This window comes from Canis lupus, chromosome 17, assembly GCF_003254725.2.
Source record: "Canis lupus dingo isolate Sandy chromosome 17, ASM325472v2, whole genome shotgun sequence".
Taxonomy (NCBI): domain Eukaryota; kingdom Metazoa; phylum Chordata; class Mammalia; order Carnivora; family Canidae; genus Canis; species Canis lupus.
This window is the reverse complement of record NC_064259.1, coordinates 31697978-31718565: the sequence shown is the minus strand read 5'-3', so window position 1 is coordinate 31718565 and position 20588 is coordinate 31697978. Positions and strand designations below refer to the sequence as shown.

The window sequence follows — 20588 nt, the reverse complement described above, 5'->3', positions numbered from 1 at the left end:
CCATACCCTAGGTGAAATGAGGGAGAAACGTGAGAAACAGCAGAAGATGCTGTAAAAAGTCACAGTACCAGTCAATGATGAGGCAATGTGTGTGGTGGCTAAAGGCCTTGCTCTCGGACAGACTTGGATTTGAATCCTGGCTGTGTGACTTCTGGCAGATCACTTAACCTCTCTGAGCCTGTGTTCCCTCATCTGTAAAAGAGGGGAAAGAGCAGCAGATAGTGTGTGCTGTTATTGTGAGGAATGAAAGAGTTCACTCAAGGACTTAGCATGGGATACAGCCCGCCGAAGAACTCGATGACTGTCAGCATTTGGTTATGAAATATTTCTTGGCACCTACTCACATTTACCACACAGAACTATTGCCACACGCTAGGAGTCCGCACCCTCAATGTGCTTCACAGATTAAGCCAGGTGTACAGAGAGATAAACAGACGTGTGCAACAGCTGCCTAAACAGTGGTCTAACCAAGGGCTCTGGCGTGTTCTCTCCACTCATGCTCAGTGCAAAACTCCCATCACTTCACTCCCGGATTGTTGGCCAACTGGCCTCCTTGCCACTCTTCCCTCCACCCTCCAACCCACCCTCATGCCACTGTTGGATAAATCTGCTGTGTGAAGATCTAGAGCCTCTGGAGCCTCGGTGGCCCATCTGTAATGCAGAATATGAAAGCCTTTAAGATTTTTGCTATATCCACCTACCATTTACAGTATCACATACTTAATGTGTTTCTTTAAATTGATTACTATAAGTGGGACCCAGTTTTACTGCCCATAAGGTAATTATGTCTTTATTGTAGAATTATGTATTTATTTTAAAATAAAGTACCCAGCACACAGTAAATGCCACATAACTGTCTCTTAAATAGCTTTAATGCTGGGCTAATGTACCAACCTCCACACTTGGGCAAACAGAAGATGAGAAAAAGCAGGGGAGCAGAGGGTAGTCCCCAAGAGCAGTAAAGCCTGAGGTTTCCATCATCTGGCTCTAGCTTGCCTCTATCCAAGAACATACCATTGGCTTCCCTGTAATGAAACCCAGGCTCTCAACCCGTCATTTATCCCTGTTCCCTCCCACTCCCAGCTCACTGATGCTCACTGTATCTGGTGCCCAGGGCTAGCTCCACCCCTCCCAGGTATGTGCCTTGGCAGAGTCAGCCCATTTCTTTGTAGAGCCATACGGCCATCACCTTGGCATAACCTCAAACCTCCTAAGCCCCTCCAGGTTCAATGCCTTCATACAAAATGCCTTCTCGAAGGAACACAGCAGTGCATGCCCCTAACTCCGTTCTCTGGCTTTGTTGTGATGTCAGAGGCTGAGCCTCCCAATCTGGCTCCCGATTCCTCAGTCTTTTCCTAATAGATCAGAAAGTCTGCCTCCCTTGGCGTGTCCCAAGTTCCTGAAGAACTGAGGCTGTGACTTCTTTCTGGATCCCTGATGTTTAAGAGCTATGGCAGCAACAGTTGCTGACAACGGCAGTGTAATTGTTGCTTCGGGTTCTCCGCCAGATGAAAGGGTCAGTGAACAGTCTGCACTGTTTCCTAAAACATTTCAAAGGCAACTTGGAATTCCATAACTGGCCCACAGGCAGAAAAATGAAGAGCTCTTTCCCACCAGCTCTACCTGCACACATCCCGGTCTGAAAGGAAAGATCCATCCTGGGGTCACGGGGCAGGGTAGCTGTCATGTCCTCATCAAAGGGATTTAATTTCAGAGGGAATCAGGTGCTAAGCAGACAAAAAGATTTTTTTCGTCACCTCCTTTAAAGGATGTGAACAGCCCTCCCTTAGGTAAATAAACCAAATACAGTGAGTTTAGCAGCCTAACACTGACTTTTAAGCCTCAAATGGCCGAAACCAATCCTGAAGTCAAGCCTCAAGGGCAAACCCATCACCATGTCTCCAGAATTGAGAGGAGAAAGGGACAAAATTAGTGACCGTAGAGTGGCATTGTCCAGTAGAAATATAGAGAATTTGCAAGGCATAGAGAGAATTTTAAATTCTCTAATAGCCACGCTATAAAAGTAAATAGGTAAGATTAAGTGTATTATATTTTAATTTAACATACAGTCAGTGTCTTGAAAATTATTAGTGAGATGTTTTTACATTTTACTTTTTTAGTAATCTCTACACTCAATGTGGGGCTTGAACCCACTACCTTGAGATCACAAGTCCCATACTCTTCCGACTGAGCCAAAGAGGCGCCCCTATTAGCTGAGATATTTTACATACATTTTTCACACTAAATCTCTGAAACCTGGTGTTTTCCACTTATAGCACAGATCCTTCCCTGTAAGTCTCATCCCAAATGCTCAAGGGTCTCATGTGGCTAGTGGCCACTGTATAGGAGAAAGTTCCAGATGAAGGTGAATAAGACTCCAAATACAGTAAAAGCAACTGAGAGCAAGTGTTTAACCTAGGAAGCGCCTGAGAGGTGTGAAAGTTGTTCCATGTTTCGACTCTCTCTCCACAACATACTACCTTGTTCTGCTATCCTTGTTTCTTATTAGTAATGGAGAATCAGCTTCTCACTTGTGTGAAATTGTATCTGTGTTCACTCTATACTCTCTGGGAAGCAAAACAGCTTGGATTTGCACGCTGGCTTCCCCACTCCCTAGCTGGGTGTCCCTAGCAAGCTTCTTAACCTCTCTGGGCATCAGTTTCCTCAGCTGTAATATATGGACAGGGGTAGTCCCTTTATCTCAGAGGAGGATTAAAAGAGACAGATCATACTGTTACTGTTAGCTTCCATCCTCATTGTCATTATTATTATTACTACTACTGCTACTGCTACTTTATTTATCTGCACAAACCCAGACAACTGGATTATTCCTAAAAGGCAAGACTCTGGTGAGTTCTTTGTACTGTAAACACATGATCTCTAGGGGCCAAAGAGGGGAGGGTTCAATGACAGCCTGACAGATACTGCAGGGGGAGCAAACATCATCACAGGAAGTTGAAAAGGCAAGGGGTAGGGATGGTCAGTGGAGCAAACCAGAAAGAACAGTGCTCAGACAAGCATGATCCCGGGCACGAGTGGAAACTGTCATGGGGTTAAGGCGGTGATGACCACCAGTTGGCTGAATTCATTTTTAAATTTCCCTCAATGTAGTTATTATGTCATAGCTATAATAAAAAGTAATACAATTTTGAAAAATCAAAACCAGGGATTCTCCACTTCTCAGAACCATCATGGTACACAGTTGGCGATTCACAGGTAGGACAGGGATTCATGATTGGAGATTAAAGAGGATGGGATCTTACGTGGCTTACTGGGGGGAGTGTGCTCTGCTTCTCTCTCCCTGCCTTTACCTTCTCTCTCAGCAGGAGATAGGTTCTATTCCTTCTCCGCTCATAGTTGCCAATGTGGGCAGGGCGAAGATGATTATGCCATTGGCAAGAAGGCAGCCACGGGCAAGAACCGACACCCTATCCCATATCTTCTTCCCAGGCCCTGACTCATGTGAAACCAAATCCAGCTATTGGCTCTGTGGATGCTCCAACTAGTACCCTGTGGTATTTTCCTCCCCTCGGGGGATACCGTGTAACAGGGACAGACCAACAGTTGTTGCTGGTTACTCTTGGCTCTGGTCATGACAGGCTGACCTCAGAGAGATCAATACAGTTCGAACAAAGCCTGTTTTAATACAGTAACATGAATCTAAAGCTGTTGTTAATATACACCTGAAATTCAAATCCTCTGGATTCTGGATGATGTCCAGTCAGTGTAGGAAGCAAATCTAAGCTTTATTCACTCTTCAGTATGACTTCTTCAGTTAGTATAGACATCAATGAATAGGACTTTTTCTAATTGGAAGATTAAACCTGTATACTCCTAAATATTAGGAGAAACTTGGGAATATGAGTTTTTTCTACACTGAATATGTGCTTATGAGAAGCAGCATGCAAGAGTATAAAGGAGAGGGTGCCTGGGTAGTGGCTCAGTCAATTAAGCATCTGTCTTCGACTCAGGTCATGATCTCAGAGGGAGGGGGTGTCCCTGCTCAGTGGGGAGCCTGCTTCTCCCTCTCCACTTGCCTCTTCCCCCACTCATGCTCTCTCTCTCTCTCAAATGAATAAATAATTTTTATTAAAGTGTAAAGGAGAATATTGGCTTTGGAACCAGCTGACTTAGAGCAATACACTCAACCACTCTGAGTCTCCATTTCCTCATTTGTAAAGTCTTACAGCATTGTTATGAGGACCGAATGAGATAACATATGTCAAGTGTCCTAACAGTGCCTGGTCCATGGAGACAGTGTCCATTCACACACTCTTCCTGCTCTCTTTATAAGTAGGACCAGTGAAGTGTGAGTCCTGACCCAAGGGACTGTGGTATGTGTAATTACATCCTCACTTCCAGCATTTGGGAAAAAATTAAGGGCCAAGTATCAGTGTAAAATCAGGGACCACCAAAGTCAATCATCTCATCATTTATTCTTTCTTTCACTCATTCATTAATTCATTCATTCAACCAACATTTATTGAGGGAGTGTCTTTTAGACAGAGGACCTACTTTCTGAATCTAGAATATGGTTCCACAAAATGAAAAACTAACAACTTGAAACCCATGACTGTGAAACAGGGAGGGTGGAAGGAGGGATAGAGGGATAGAGAAAGAGAGAGAGAGATCTCCCACCTGCCACATGGGGACCCATAAACTCTGATGGCTTTAGCAGTTTCCCAAAAACTCAGAAAAGAGCAGCTTACTGGAGAAAGACTGCCCATTTTGGAGAGGGCTGGCTGTGTTTCAGGGCAAATTATCCTTAAAAACAATGCACTCTTGGCCCATTCCAGGTGGCTTGATAGAATCTTTCTAATTGAGCTACACTTTCAGAAGTTTGTTTCCTCTATGAAAATGAACCCTGGATCAAGCTGAATTGACTAATTACTAGTGTATATGGAGATTAGGAAAGCAATGTTTGGTAGAGCTAATTTATGATGGTATAGACAAGGGTAATAGCTCTGCTCAAACTGTGAAAAAATTTAAACATATTTGCTACCATGAACAATGTTCTTGTGTCCCCTTCACCAGATGGGCTGCTGGATTTATGATGAGACGTGTCACAGATACATATCAAGATAAATGGAAACTAGGAGCCCTTTAGAGCCAGCCTTCAGGAACTATAGAGAGCGCCTGTTCTATTGCTGGCTCAATAATTGATAGAGTTGTACTCCTGGGCTTTGGTAGGCTATTGAAATCAATTTCAAAAAACAATATAAATTGATTTGAAACAATATTTTCAACTTTTTCTAAGTAATGATCAAGCCTAAGCCATGATCAAGCACAACTGACAAGTCTGATTTCATTTCCTTTCCCTTCTCCCGCCTGGTCATAGTTAGGTGGCCTGGCGGACACCAGAGACCAGAAGTGAAAGGGGATGAAATCTCCAAATTGAATGAATTATCAAGGATTCACTGCAATAAGAACAGAGGATGGCACTCGCCACCTTCCAGAGGCAAGAAACTTATGTTAGGAAGAAGACAAATCCCAAAGCCATTTGCAGCAGCGGTAGGAAGATGGCAGTTTGGGCGAGACCCCCTGCCTTTGGCAGCCTTTCCCACTATTTCCCGTGAGTGCTGGTTCCTCTAGCAGCTCCACAGGCATCCCTAAGTCATGACAGAAATCTGTAGCCAGACAAGCACACTTGTGAGACCACTAGAGTTGCTTTAGTGTGGTTATAGGAAAATGATAAGCATGCTTTTATTTATCATGTAGTATGTCATGCTATGTACAGAATGCCTCACCACACATCCTTGTAAGTCACATAAGGAAGACATTCTGTTCCTTTTACAAAAAAGAACAAGGTACAGGGATGCCTGGGTGGCTCAGCAGTTGAACGCCTGCCTTTGGCCCAGGGTATGATCCTGGAGTCCTGGGATCAAGTCCCACATGGGGCTCCCTGCATGGAGCCTGCCTCTCTCTCTGTGTCTCTCATGAATAAATAAATAAAAATTAAAAAAAAAAAAAAGAACAAGGTACAGATCACTGAAGCGGCTTGCCCACGCCACATAACTAAATAGCTGTGATAATAATTTACTGAAGCCTTGCTATATACCACGCTCTATGCTCAAAGTTTTACTCACATTTCCCTCATGGGATAGGTTCTATCATTACCTCTGTTTTAAAGAGGAGGAAACTAAAGCTCAGTGAGTTTAAATAAACTGTCTGAAGGCCTACGGCTAACAAGTGACAGAGCTGGTATTGAATTTGCATCTCCCTCCAATGCCAATCTCAGATATCTTAACAGACTTTGTCAGATGAGAATCACTATGACTACACCTGATGATGCCTAATTAATCCTCTTAAAGGGACAAGCATAAAGCAGGCTGGCATATGGCATTGCGATTATCACAATACTCTTTCTCTATTTCCATCCCCTTTGCTCTCACACTGCCCTCTCCCCACAAGGAAACAGAAAGACTCAAAGAAACCACTGTCGAAAGCTCTGCAGGCAAAGATTTCTTCCCCTGCTTGCTGAGGAGGTGGTCAGGTGCCTAAAACCCCTGACTAAGGCTGAGGAAAAACAGGAGGAGGGGCACAGGAGTAGCAGAGGAGAAAGAACAAGTGGGTGGGGATGGGGGGAGGACCACGGAGGCTAGAGATTGCATGTCTCTGTAACCCCAGAGCCCAGGACACACCTGAGCCCCAGACTGGCGGGTTGGCATTCAATACCTAATGTGAAGATAGGAAGGGAAAACCTCCCCCTCCCCCTTGACCAAGTTGGAACTGCCATCCATTTGGGAATCTCTGCGTAGGGAGAAAGGGCCCGCCCTCACAGATGCACACTCCAAAGTGGAGTCCCCATTCCTCCTCCTCCCAGGACTCACCCACCTACCCACACAGTTCCAACCACCAAAATAACCATCAGGTGCCTGAGCCAAAAATACAAACATACTTCTAGTCCAGTTCCAATGACATCGTGAAGCAGAGCTGTACCTCTCTTTCTGACCTCCTGTGCTGATCCCCTGCAGTCATAAGAAGCCTCTTCAGAGGACACGGAGAGGAGAGGACAAGATAACTCACAAATGGTCCAGAGCTGCACCTCACCCCTGATCCTGTTGAATCTCATCACACACGCGCCCCACCACATTCCAGCCCACACCTCATCAGAACATGCCCACACAATGTTTCCAGCCCTAATTTTACATCAGGCAGCATGAATGACACAGACAGCCAGACAGGGAAAAAAAAAAGTGCCAATAAGCGGTTTTGCTAAGCATCACTTCAATCCTCTGTTTGAGAATATAATATTTAGAACCGGGGAGAAGGCAGGGTCCATGAGAATCACAAAAATTAAAGACTAATGCCCAGCTCCCCCACTTCACCCTGTGGGGCCAGCCACCCTGCCCCCTCTCCCCCACAGCTGGGGGCAGGAGGTGGGGTGGCTGTGCAGACCCAGAGCCTCTTATCTGCTCCTCGCCCTGCCCCCAAGCCCAGTGCTCAGTGAGGCCTCCCCTTCAGCTACCAGCTCAGCCCAGAGCCGTAGCACATTAGCATTCCTGACACTCCCCACAACCCAAGGGGAAAACTTCCAGCTGCCTTGTACTTAAGCATCACCCTCGGCACCAGAAGCCTGAGCCTGTGCATAATTGACAAGGAATATGTTGATAAGGAATGGGACTGTTCCAAGTTTCTGAAGGATAACTAGGTAATTAAAAGGAAAACCTAATTTAAGAAAATCCTGGAGAAAATTTTTTTTCTTTTAACTCTGGCAACATCCTTTCTGGATTATTCTCCTTTGCCAGAAGACTTCTGTTTTGCCTTTGTTGGGTTTTCAAAGCCTAGGGCAAGATATCCAAGGTTCCAGGGACCCCAATGTTTTCGGCCTCTTCAGGGGGGATGACTTTAAAAAGCCTTAGACTAGAAGTGGAAGGACCACCTGTTAGCTTGAAAGGCTCCTGAGTACCTGTGTTTCCCAGTCTTGGCACCTAAAGGTGACTTCCTACCCACGGCTTGGCACGGTGCCCTCTGAGGGCCCTGGCACCTTGGCCAACAGCCGTGCCCACTTGCGTAGGGCAAGCAAATAGACCGGAAGGACACAATTAATTGCCAGGGGCACAAATGTGCGGAGATGAATTCAGCCTCTGAAGCGTTCCCTGCCTCTGGCTGCACGTCTTTGCTGCCTGACTGGTTTAAGACCACACGATAAGCCAGTGAGCTGCCCAAACGCAACCTCAGACACACAAAGAAACACGTGGGGCTTCACAACAGTACACCAGGAGGTCCATCACTTCTTAGTAGACAGCCTGGACCCTGCCCTGCCCTTCATTCCACATCGCCTCCTGCTCCGGGAGGCCGGCTGAGCATTCAGTGATGGCCCTGCCACCTGCTACCTTTATAAAAATATTCTCTGAGTCTTACTTTATATGTAAAGTGGGGCTGTTACTATTGATTCCATAGAGGATTCCAAGGACTATAACAGAGCAGACACTGTCATACGTGACCGACTACCTTTTGTCCGCAGGTCCTGTACAGCCCACTAGGTCACATCTAACCGAACTGGTCTTAGTCAGCCTGAATCGTTGAAGTTTGTTTAACCTCAGATGTCGGACATTGTGATTTTTCCCCCCAGTTTTGGATTCAATCCCACCTGTAACGTGAATGAAAACAAAGAGAGGCTCTACCCTCAGAGAGCTTAGCGTCTACTGAGCAACACTGGCATTACTGAAATAATAGCACAAGTCAATGTCAGATGACAACTCTGACATAGAGGAGAACACAGGGCTCTGAAACCATAGAACAGGATGCCTGAGCCATGAGGGGAAGGTGGAGGCAGTCCATCAAGGCTGGGTTCTCAAGAATAGGCAGGAATATCCTTGTGGAGCAGAAGCAAGGGCATAGACAGGGCTGGGAAGAGGAAGATGTGTGGTGCTGGGGTACAGAGTGGGGGCAGGTGTCAAAAAAGACACTGCTGGAAAGGAAAGTGGGGCTAGACCATGGGAAGCCTGAAGCTCATTATTATAAGCCTCATTGGAAGTCACCACAGATTATAAATGATCAGAATTGATGATGTGATCGGAATTGATTGTTTTGGTTTGTTTTTGACACAAACAAGCAAAAAACACTTCCCTATTGCCTTAGCGTGGAGAACGGATTGGAGGGGGCCAGGAGTCACATACGTGATGGAAATACAAACAGGCTGCCTCAGGACTGCCCAGAGAAGCACACTCCCCGGGAGGGGGAGTCAGAGAAGTCATCCTAGAGTGAATTTTAAAACTGAGTCTGAGTCAGCCAGGTCATGGGTGGTGACACTAGGGGAAGGAACAGACATTCCAGACCCAAGAAGAGTAAAAGCAAAAGTGCAGAGATAAGGAGCGTTTCCAGGGACTGCCAGGATGGAGGTTCAGGGTTGCAGAGCATGAAGTGGAGAGAAAGGAGGATAAAGAGCCCAGAGGGGAGGCTGGCAGAGAACAGGCAGCCCAGTGCCCTTCCCCCCACGGCCAGGCCTCCTCCGGGAAGTTATCAGGAGCCACAGAAGGGTTTAAGCAGGCCAGCGATATGATCAAGTTTTATTTCAGATACATGATCCTATCAGCAGGGAAAAAAAGGGATATGAGGACAGATGAGAGTCGGAAAGAGGAGTTAACTACAAGCTTGGGCATCCACACGTTAAAATACTATGCATATATTAAAAATGATGAAAATTGCAAAATTCTTGTGGCTTAACACTGGATACAAAGCAGTATACACTGTGTTGTTTCAAATATGTCTTTGTGTATATATTTGACTGGACGAAAAGAAATCAAACTTTCACAGGCCTATTTAACTAAGTTGCAGGGTTATAAGTGATTTTTGTTTTCCTCTGCAGTTTTCTGCATTTTTCACAATGAGCACACGTTTGTGAAAGTTCATAAGAAGACAAATGTAAAGATTTAAACAACATAATTATGTCAGCATGAATGGTCCAATCAAACTGGTAGTGAAGATTTACATTTGGCTAGTGCCTGATATCCAGTGACCCTAAATCTCAAGCCACACGATAATATCATTCTCTCTGTATTCACAGAGAGGAAAATTAAAAAGGGGGAGGCAAAACTGATTCATTTAACATGATACAAAGGGCTAGAGGCAGAGCAGATAGGAACTAGGTAGATGTGTATACACTCTTGAGTTGGTTCAATTCTTTTTGCTGAGAAATTATTTGAATAGAGCAGATCATGCACAATCCAATAATTAAGATAGCCAAAATAATTAGAAACAGTCCAACAGACTGCATGATTAGCAGCCCAAATCAATAAAGAAGAAGTCAATCTGAAGCCTTGGATAAATAAGGCCGTAGGCTTATACTGTTACAGAGACCATAATTCCAGAATCCCAAGATCAAGAATGACAGTCTTTTTCTCGAAGTGAAGAGGGGTCAGCATGAGTAGCAGAAGGTGCCTCCAGACTGTTCCCATAGTCACCCACGCTGATTGTTAAAAAGGAGGAAAAAAATAACATAGGTGGCACACAATCGTGGCACACTTAACTACCGTGCCGAAAAGGATGACACAGACAGTCCCATTGGTCTAATCACTGCTGGTCTCCTGGCTTTTTCCCCCACACCTCCCTATCACCCTCGGGAGTTACCTAAACATAAAATTAATTAATTAATTAGTTTACATCAGAAAAGCTTGAAGAAACCCAGCAGTATTTTTTAATATGGCTCCTATAGCCTAAAGCAACATTCTTGGCTTTGTTGCATGGGTGAGGTGAGATTATGAGGAGGGAGGATGGGAGATGTAGGAGGTTTCCCAAAATTGCCAAGCTTGCAAGATCAAACAAGTGCAAATTAGTCAGTGTCCAAATATATGCTGAAATGGAAGCTACTGTACTTTGCAAACTAATAAAGTGGCATTTCCATGTAAATACACAGCAAATGAATCGCCAATTTACATTTTCTTAATCTGCGACAAGTGGTCTGGAGGATCAATAGGATGACAATTAACTAGGAGTTCAGCATCCATGGGTCCTAATTCAGCCTTGCCACTGCCAATCCCCTGTATCTGCTTTATCTAAAGGAGGCAGAAATGGGCTGTCATGGTACAGAATGGCAGGCAAGCCAAGGCTGTGAACCGGAATGACTGTGTGGGATGCCCTACAAAGGAGATCTGGCCGTGTCTGTCGATCATCCGGACACTCTCACAGGTCTGTCCATCTGTCCTCTCAGTGACCTCTTTCTATTTCTGAGCCCTCTTGGCCTTCTTGCCCTGTCACCATTCTTGATTTCTCTGGAGGAAGAATGGTCACAAACTTTACAGCGTTCAGTAAGTAGTACTTCAGACTATAGTTCTGCAAAATTTGCTCCTTGCAACACAGAAGAACCCCCAAAAGCCTACAGCAATGACAACCAAGTCCTGCAGTCTTCACTCACAGGAGTCCCTCCTGAAACCTCACCTACAGGTTCTTGCGCTAACTTCAGGCCTAATTCCTACGTGCTTCATCTACAGCCCTGTGTTCTAGCCCATTAGAAACAGCAAAGTGGGATATATAAAAGGGAAGCTAGAGGCAGGCAACAGAAGAAAAAGGAAGAGATATTTAGAAAAACAGCAAGCATTAAAACAAAAAATCAGAGAAAGCACAATTTCTTTGAAGAATAGTAGACTATGTTATTTAGTTTTGAGGCACATAGTTCTACACACCTCTGCATTCTCTAAGGGTACCTAAGTATTATGTCATCGTTCATAATGATAACCTGAATGATAACCTGAATCATTATGCAAAAGCTAAATTTAGAGCTCTCTGTTTCAGAGGGCAGGGGTGTGCATAATGCATTGAATAAATACATCCACCCATTAAGATGCACAGAAAGGTAGGTTTTAGCTATCTGGAAAACTCACTCTGACTTCCTGACACTCTAAATAAATCATAAAATGTAGTAATTTGGAAAACTCTTAGAAATCCCACCCTTCACTTTAAAAATGACCAACAGATGGGGTGCTTGGGTGGATCAGTCCGTTAAACTCAGGTCATGATCCCAGATTCTGGGATGGAGCCCTGAGGATTTAGAGTAGGAGGGTGGGAGGATGGGGGAGGGGGAGGTGGGGGTGCTGTCCCTGCTCAGTGGAAAGCCTGCTTCTCCCTTTGCTCCTCCCCCTCCCCCCTCCCTGCTGGTGCTCTCAAATAAAATCTTAAAATAAAACAAAATAAAATAAAAATGACCAACAGAGATCTAGAGAGGTTTATGCGACTTGCCAAGGTCCTATGTGCAGCAGGAAGGGCCAGGGGTAGGCCAGGAATTCCTGGTGCCCAGGTCTCTGCGTCTTCCCCCTCCCAGGCCCCAGCACCCATCCCTCACCTCACACACCAACCCCCAACCACATGGACACATCCCCCTCTGTACACAAATGGTAATTGCCAGCAGTTTCAATGTCATTCTCCTGGACCACACACGCTTACTCAGGGAACATGTGTCCTTTTTCTCCTTGTGAATAGCTGCTTTAAGTGATGTGGAAGGAATCTGCTGTGTCCATTTAAGGTGCTTTCTTTAATACTCCATGAGTCTCTCATGCCTCATCATATGGCTACTACAGAGAAATTTCACTTACCTAGTTCATAGTCTCCCACGGATTGTGTAAGCCTCTTCCCTAGTATTACCGTTTGTAAAAGGAAATGAAGAAACAAAATCCCCAAAGAATGAAGAAACTTTTTAAGCAATATATTCCCAAACCAAGAGACCAAAGTTAAGACCGTTATGGGATGGCTCTCCTCTCCCTCTCTATGAACTTGCTTCTCACCCATCTTCCCCACCACCATTCAGGGTAGGTTAGTAGTTAACTTTCTCTACACAGGTTTATTTTCCTGCTCTTAGATAATCTTCTAAGTACATCTTCCATATAACCAAATGCTTATGACAGGGACAAGGGGAGATGTACTACCTCAATACCCTAAACAACATACAGTCTGTCTTCCGGAAGTCACACTCTGGCTCTCTTGATAAGCACCAGCCTGACCCTGATGGAGACAAGGTTGATGATTGGCCTGCCTACCCAGTCTCTGGTTTGTGTGGAAGGATTTAAGTAAAAACAACTGGTCCTATCAAGGATTGGAAGTTGAGAGGCTAATTACAATTAGCCATTGTAATCAGTGCCATGGATGACGAAAGAGGTTATGTAGATATATCTTTTCCTTGGTAAAGGAGGAAACTTGGAGTCAACAGAAGTCATATCACATTCAAATTTTTTGAATAAGGCTTTCAGTACAATTAATTATTACTCCAGTTACAGTAATGTGGCAAGCCACCTAAAATATTATGTGAGGGGGGGAAAAGAAACTAAAATGAATAATCAGGATTCATAATATGAATTAAATTAAACCGATCAAATATAACTTCCAGGTATTTAATGCAATGGATAACTAAATTCAGAAAGCATACCTTTAAAACTTTTGAACAAAATGAAGCATAACACATAATTGTAGACTCCTCATTGACTTCACATGAATTATGAGTATTAAATACTCTTTGAAGCAAAGAAGGAATAAAGCTAGAATTTTTCCTGTAGTAACAAAAAAGGTGTATGATTTTTTCTTTCATCAAAATCTTTTCAAAACTTCTTCAAAGACATTTAAAAATGAGCGAGTAAGGCAAATTTTAAATTATACTATGCAATTTTCTAAAGGGTACTCCTTTTTGTTCTCTACTATAAACTCTGACTCCAGTCCCTAAAACCAGATATACCTTATTATTACCAATTCCCTATGAAATAATCTAAGAAGCAAAAAAAATTATACAGTTGAATTCTTCCAACCAAATGGCAAACATTGCTCCCACAGAAGAGAATCCCTGGAACAATATAGAAAGTCCCGCTTTCTCCTTTGAAATCCTCAGGAAACATAAAAGAAAATTAAGCAATAAGAAAGCCTGTCACATACAAAAGAGCAAAGAAAAGACATACAGGTGAACAGTTTGAAAACAGGAAAAGGCTCTCAAATTTGGATTGTCCTACTGCTTACCTGCTTCTAGAAAGAACTGACCTTTTCCTATCCTTATACTTTGCAGAGTTAATTAAGCCACTGTTTTCTGGGCATCCTATAATTACAGCCAGTTAATGCTGAAAGAGACCCAACAGGTTATAGTGATCCAATCTCTATTTACGAACGGGAAAATGAGGCTCTGAAGAGGTGAGGTGACTTGGCCAAGGTCACATAGTGAGTTAATAACAGGGTGGAGAAGATACCCCACATCTCTTGACTCCTCTGTCTCCTCAGAAAACTGCAAAATAAACTTGCTGGGAGGGAAATCACTTCAGAGGGCGAGCAAAGCCACTGGTCTCTAGGAGAGCCACCTCCGCTAGAGGAGAGCACTCTTGCACCCCATGCAATTCACCCGCAGCTGGAGAGCCTCCCTAGCAATGAGCCCCACACAGCAGAACAGCTCAGTGAAGAGACAGATGAAGGGCAGCAACCAAGAGTCTTTCTGTAGCTTATTCCAGCCATTCTGCTTTCTGGCCAAAGGAAGTATATAACTGGACTTGCAACAATTTTATTTTTTTTTAAAGTGTATTTAATATACCAAACTGTAAAAAGAAATATTTTGCAAAACACTGTGTCAGTACCGAGTTCCTAATATTTCTAAAGCCCCCTACTAGGTCCTGTGAGAGAACAGAGATAACAGAACAGTTCCCTGGAAGCAGAGACTTCCCATGGAGATAAGCAGAAAGACAAGAAAACTTCAATAATAATACAATCCTTTAGTTCAGGATTAAGAACATTTATAAAGAAAATCCCCCATAAAGAAGCACTCTGTTAATTTTACACTGATTTTTTTAACACTTCAAAAATAAAAGCATAGCATAAATAAATGGTTTTTTTTTTTTTACCTCCACTACTATCACTACTTTTTAAAAATGCCAAGGACTTTGTCTTTTTTGAATTAATTATTAGAGTCCTAGGCTTTGAAAACTGAGAATAATTCTCCCTTCTCCTTATCCTTGAACTGAACAAAAAATGATGGAGTGGGCGAGAAGAAAATGAACCAGATAGGATGACCATAATATGAGTCAAGCCAATGTAATGTTTTTCAACAGCCATTCTATGGAAAGATTGCCATGTGCCAGATATTACGCTGGGTACTATCTGTCCCTGGCCTTAAGGTAGGGGAAAAAAAAAAAAAAAACAAGGAAACAAATCACAGTACAATGTAGGGAGTACCATCATAGAGGTATGTATAAAGCACACTGGGGTCTCAGCTAATAAAGCAGTTAACCTTGCAAAGGGGCTGAGGCTAGAGTCAAGGAATTAAGTATGACACTAAGCCTACAAGAAAGAGAGCCCAGATGGACAAGAAGGCATGGTATTTCCAGCGGAGGAAACAGGATATGCAATGATACAGACAGTGAAGGGCGTATGTATTGAGGGAACAGCAAATGGGCTGGTATAGCCTGACCCTTGATTTCTCAGAGGAGTGGCCGGGTATATAACCGGAAAGGTAGTTGGAGCTAACAGTGAAGATTATTTTATGACCTTTTATGAACTGCTGAGAAGTTTAGACTTATAGCCGTGAACAGTGGGAAACCATCAGAGATTTGTGTGTGTGTGTGTGTGTGTGTGGTTTTTTTTTTTTTTTTTTACCATTTTAACCATTTTAAAGTGAACAATTCAATTTCATTTAGTACACTGTGCAGCCATTCCCTCTTTTTCCAGAACATTTTTATCAACCCAAAAGAAAACCCATTAAGCAGTCACTACCCATTCCTCCATCCTTGTTTTCTCTACGGATTGGCCTACTCTGGATATTTCTATAACTGCAATCATACAATACATTGCTTTCTGTGTCTGGCTTCTTCCACTTATCACAATGGTTTCAAGATTAGCAGCAAATCATTCCTTTTTATGGCAGAATAATGTTCCATTATATAATATACCATATTTTGTTTATCTATTCATCAATGGATGGGCATTTGGGTTGTGTTCACATTTTGGCTCATGTGAATAGCGCTGCTATTAACATTCGTGTAGAAGATTTTGTTTGAGTCCCTGTTTTCAATTCTTCTGGGTATATTCCTAGGAGTGGAATTGCTGGATCATTTGGTAATTCTGTGTTTAATTTACTGAGGAACCCCTCAGACAGAGATTTTTATTAAAAGCTAAGACATGATAAGATTGGATTTTAGAAAGATAAATAAATGTACTAATTTTTTATATTTAAAGAAACAAGATGCCCATAGAGATGGTCCTCCAAAGATTCACCAAATAGCTGCTCATTTGTCCCTTCCTGCTTTCTTTTCTTTCCTGCCTGCTCTCTTGTTTTTTTTTTTTTTTTTTGAACCTACAAATTGGCATGCAATCTGGTGGTCCAAATATATGTCCACCCACATACCTTGTGGCTCTACACCATCTTCTGAGGCTTCTGTGCTAAAATCCTGCTAGCTCAGCCCATCTGTAATGGTTCAGATTGTTTTCTTGCTTTGAAATTCCTGCTCTAAAGAGGTATCAAGCTTTAATAAATAGGTCTCTCAGTTTCAAATGAGACATCCAAGAGGAGCATAGTAATTCCATCAGAAAATGTGAGGTGCACTGAGGTGGGTCAGCTTGAACATGCCTGCTGAGATGACTGGGGCTCATCCTAACACAGTCTCCCTCTACTCCCTCCTCCAAACCCAAGATCATACATGGTCAAACAATTGCTTCCTCACGTGGCCTTCCAGCTTTGCAATTTTGAAAGCAAACACTTCTTCACAGAAATCTCAAGGATTATTCAAGCCCTATAAAGACACTAGTAAAGCGGCATCTCTTCAAATTAGAATTGGTTAGTTTCTCAGGTTTTGAGCATGTGCTTCTACCAACACATCAAGACACAGAAAACAGCAAGAGGATTTGCTAATTTTCTTTCTCAAGTTGTTAATAGTGATAGATGCACTTAGTAGTTTGTAATAATGGTCAGTGGGTTACCGGTCAAGGGATGATAATGAAACATATTATCGTCACTGTTATTTTCCTACGGGAAATTAAAACAAGTCATATTGTAGGGCGAACAGACTTTTATAAACCAGGCTGGCTTGGGGGTGGGGGTCAGGCATATTCGGAATAATGATTTCCACAGAACTCTTCTCTGGTGCGCACTGACCTTCTCTGTGTGTTGGTGGGGTAGGGGAATAAGGTTGTACATCCAGGAAGCACTGAAATCCTGATCTCACCAAGCCCAGTGCATCTGAAATTTATAGCAACTGCACTATCGGACCTTAGAATACGTCTATATCCCCTAAAATGCACTATTTTGAACATTTTACATTCCATTTTTTTAAGTGCAATTATAAATAAGCCTCCTTAGAAACAATCATGAAGTTCCTGGGTCACTCGAGATTAAAGAACCACAACCAGCTCTTCACAAAAGCACCAGGCTTTCAAGGCACTTCCAAGTGCCCAAGAAAGGTAGCAGAGTATGCTGCCCCAAAATATGCCATTTTTTCATGAGGATTATTGTGAGCTGAAGGCAATTGAGAAGAAGTAGATATAAGAAAATTTCTCTGCTCTCCTCCTTCCCGTCTCTACCAGAGAGGATAGAAGCTAATCACCAGAGGCATCTCTAGACTCATATCATCCCAGAGACAGTACCAAAGGAAACTACATTTTAAAAATTGCTAAAACTGGTCATTATCTGTCATTGGTTTCCCTCATATATTTGCCTTCCCACAATTTGTCAGTCCTAGAAGCTCAAAGTCCTTTTCCTTTGTATGGTCTCTTCTTAAAAATATATTGTTCTTTTGTTATGATGCCATATCAGCCCAAGTTCTAACCACCACTTTGAGTTACTTATCTGAGTGCTCCCAAATATATGCACCATGTACATTTCAAACTTCTATTTGTTTTCTTTTGTTAATCTGTCTTCTGTTTTATAAGGTCCCAACCAGAGAAGCTGGAGTGTAAAAGGAAAAAGATGTTTTTCTTCCCCTATGCCCATCAGGGCAGGATAGAGAGAACATAGTAAATCTGGAAAAGCTAGTAGAAAATCTGGGTTCTCTTCTCAGTCCTGATCTACCTACAGAATGACCACAGATAGGACTGGACTGCCATTTGGAGTTTGGATATTGTACACATGAATGATTTGGTCCTCCAGTCATCCCCAGACACCACCACTGTGCACTGTGGTTGTATATACAACGTCCACACTTCCTTAGCTGACAGAGACCAAATTTTGTTCATCTGTCAGGCAGCTAAATGCTTCCCTGGGGAGACTGGGCTCTTCACCAGGACCAGGGAAAAAATTAATTGGTCTAAGGGAATTATGATAATTCCATTCCATTCACCAAGGATTGGTTTAGGAATGGTCATGTGACAATAATCTCACCAATGAGACCAGTGGGAAGTCTGTTCAGAGACTTCTGGGAAATTACATTTATTATAAAATAGATTCACAAAAAATGGGGCATGGCCTCTCTTCCTTCCTAGACTTTGAACTGTCAGCTGTGTGAGGAAGTGACTCATGGCACTGCTGTGACCAGGAAGAAACAAGCCTGAAGGCAAAAAACACCCATGTTGGGACTACTAAAGCCCAACAGCACTGAATCTTTAATCAGCCCAGGGAACAGGTTTCCTCCAGACATCTTGTTATGGGAGATAATACATTTTCCTTGTAGGTTAAGCCATTTTTATTTGGGTTTTCTGTTATTTGGCACCAAGAGATCCTTAACTGATAAATCCAGCTATGTAAGTAGATGTTTGTCAAGTGCTTTATTAACTGCATTTTAAAAAATTAGACCCACAGCTCAAATTATAATGTTTCATACCTAATCAGAAATGCTGCTCTACCTGGCCTTTTCAAAAATAAAAACAACTCTAGAAAAACTACATATATAGAACACTTGGCCACAGGGAAAAAAGAAGTCTGTCATTTTAACCTGTAAATAGAATTAGAAGCATGCTAAAACAAAAACTCTGTTATCATTTAGAAATAAAAATATGCTCTAAAAAGTACCCATGCCACAAATTTCCAAAATGAAAATCTGGGGCCTGTTAGTAAGAAGCACTCAATTTCCCCCATGGCATATCAAAATATTACTGCAGAGTCGTCTGTATATGTGGATTAGAGACAAGGGAACGACTCTGTTTAATGCCTCTCAGGGGCTCTCAGATATATTTATTTCAATAACTATGTCGCACTTGGAGGGCATACAAAACTGCGACCTTCTATACTCTTTTTCCTATCACTGTAAAAAATTTTTCCCAATTCAGGTATGTTGGGATCAGTTCTGAAGATGAACAGGAAATGAGTTATTTATATGGCTCCCAATTTTCCAAATCAGTGGTGATGCCTGGGGATGACTTTGGGGGACCAAACCATCAATGTGTACAATATCCATCAGCTCCCATTACAAGCATCCAAGCCTGAAAACTATGCAATGTAGATAAAGCCCCCATCCCCACTGCCCATCAGACTGCTGTCTGTTTAGCTTCTTCTATATAAGACTGAAGGCCTCCCTTAGCCAAATGGTAGACTCTGTTTTATAAATTAAAACAAATTTGAAATGATGCTGATTACAACACCCCCTCCTTCACAGGTGTTCTGAAAATAAGCTTTCAGAAAGAAAAGGAGGGAATTTGAACTGGTATGCCGAGAACTGATAGGTGCTAGTAGCAGATGTGAAAATCTTCTGTTATGGGCTTCGTAGCAAAAAAAAAAAAAAAAAAAAAATAGGGTGAGAATCACTGCTCAAAGTTCCCTTCAACTCTATGGATCTTTGATTCTACATGAGCTCACCCATTTTCCTCCTACCAAGCTGAGTCTCCTCCAGAAAGAAAAGGTAACTCTTGAGAAAAAAAAAAAAGGAAAGGAAAGAACTACAATGTGACTTTGATGTTTCTTCGGTGGACATCTTCTGGCTGGGTTTTATCTTTTACTACTGAATAGCAAATGCTTTCCTTGTGTCTTTTGTTTTGTTTCCACAGTTGAACAAAAGACAGTATTTTTCAGAAATATTCATGTTAGCCATCACTGTCACTTTTCCTGCCACTCCTTACTTCAGCTTATCTCATTATTTTTCTAGTACTTATGAGTTTCAGCTTTCTTCAACCAATACTTCCATTGTCTGAACACCCAGTCTCCTACAATATGTGCAAAGAATGAAGTGACCCAGCACAAGGGATTCTGAAGCATCACTGGCATAAAACAAACACTGAGCTTCAGTTGGCCTAGGCTCAATTATATGTTTGGTTTCTTCTCCCCTTCAGTTGTCTCTTGTGACATCAAACGGTCACTGCGATGATCAGTTTCATAATTTCTCAATCACGTGACAGGCGATCAGTTCTGTTGTTTTTCAGGATAACTTCATTGAGTACCATTTAACAGGATGTATGGGTTTAAAATTCCATGACAACTGTAAACATCACTGTAAGCAGTTTTCAAAATTGTGAGAATTTAAGAAATGGCATCTAAAGTCAAATTGACCACTTACCCAGACCTCCTTCCTCACTACTCTGGGTATGGTTAAGGGAAAGCACAATCCTACAAGAAAGGAGGACATGGCACCCATATTTTTCACTAAGCAGCCTCTTATCTTCAAAAGTGTTTCCTTTCCAACACTCAGTAACATTTGTTGACTGATCGTTGAGTGAAGCAAATGCTCACATCCCCTACACCAAATAAAAATCCTGAACATGTAAACAAAAGA

The 20588-nt window shown here is 42.6% G+C and overlaps 1 protein-coding gene across 1 annotated transcript in view; it reads right to left on the bottom strand.

The window, feature by feature from the left end:
• Positions 1-20588, bottom strand: part of TMEM178A (transmembrane protein 178A) — a 50213-nt gene that overhangs the window by 21483 nt on the left and 8142 nt on the right. The gene's annotated exons all lie outside the window — the stretch shown is intronic.